This window comes from Octopus bimaculoides, chromosome 22 (assembly GCF_046866305.1).
Source record: "Octopus bimaculoides isolate indiv1 chromosome 22, ASM4686630v1, whole genome shotgun sequence".
Classification (NCBI taxonomy): Eukaryota; Metazoa; Mollusca; class Cephalopoda; order Octopoda; family Octopodidae; genus Octopus; species Octopus bimaculoides.
The window spans coordinates 7536637-7537906 of record NC_142949.1 but is presented as its reverse complement, the minus strand read 5'-3'; the positions used below and the strand labels follow the sequence as shown (position 1 = coordinate 7537906).

The 1270-nt window shown below is 44.3% G+C and overlaps 1 non-coding gene across 1 annotated transcript; it reads left to right on the top strand.

The window, feature by feature from the left end:
* Positions 1-201: 201 nt before the first annotated feature.
* LOC128250574 (5S ribosomal RNA) lies at positions 202-320 on the top strand. Its single transcript, XR_008266611.1, has one exon. It is a non-coding gene; the product is annotated as a 5S ribosomal RNA (ribosomal RNA).
* The last annotated feature ends 950 nt before the right edge of the window (positions 321-1270 follow it).

Here is a 1270-nt window from a genome sequence, read left to right as displayed (position 1 = left end):
TTGCCTTTTGTCCATTCAGGGTCGATAAATTAAGTACCAGTTGCATACTGGGGTTGATCTAATTGACTGGCCCCCTCCCCAAAAATTTCGGGCCTTGTGCCTAGAGAAGAAAAGAATATCTACTTTTCCATGCTTGAATGGGTTGGGTGAAATCTGCCATGGTGGAGATTTCTATGGCTAGATGCCCTTCTTGTCACCAACACTTACGGCCATATCACGTTGAGAGCACCGGTTCTCGTCCGATCACTGAAGTTAAGCAACATTGAGCCTAGTGAGTACTTAGATGGGTGACTGCTTGGGAAACCTAGGTGCTGTAAGCGTCACACACTTCAAAGACGGTGCTCCAGCATGGCCGCAGTCAAATGAGTGAAACAAATAAAAGAATAAAAGAATTTCCAAGTGGGGACATCGAGCCGTAGAAACCATGCCAGAAGCAGACATTGGTGCACAATACAACCCTCGGATCTGTCAGATCCTGTCAAACTGTTCCAATCCATGCCAGCATGAAAGATAAAGAGCATTAAAAGATGATGACGACAACGACGATGATAGTGATGATGGTGGTGATGATGATGATGAAGATGACAGCAGTGATGATGATGATGATGAGGAGGAGGAGGAGGAGGGAGTGTCTGGGCTGCTGTCTGGTGAGTCACGATGTTCTGGTATCGTTTTGTTACAAGAGGATCTGAGAGTGTTCTGTTTCAAAAGTAATTATGTCGGCAGTGAAAGGGTGGCAGACATGAGGAAACGTCTGTGATGGGAAGGGGCAGGATAATGACTTGGCAGTGAGTAACAATACAAATACAAGTGTTTAGTGTTAGGAATAAATTGGAATAAAAAGGATGGATGGAACTCTACGGAACGGTTCTGCTGATGTATCACCTGGATACAGGAATATAAATGATGGATATAAATAGCAAATAATACGTTTAAATAATGAAATAATGGTTACAAGATGGCACCTAATTGTTGTTGTTGTTGTTGTTGTTGCTGTTGCTGTTGCTGCTGTTGTTGCTGCTGTTGATGTTGTTGCTGTTGTTGTAACATTTATCCCCGGTCAGTGCGGTGAAGGTATGTGGCTCTGTGGTCAGGGTATTCAGCTCACTATCCTAAGGTCGTGAGTTCGATTCCTGGCGGTGCGTTGTGTCCTTCAGCAAGGCACTTTATTTCACGTTGCTCCGGTCCACTCACCTGGCAAAAATAAGGAATACCTGTAATTTCAAAGGGCCCCCATAAAAAGCATGCAGTGCACTGTACAAAGGTGTTG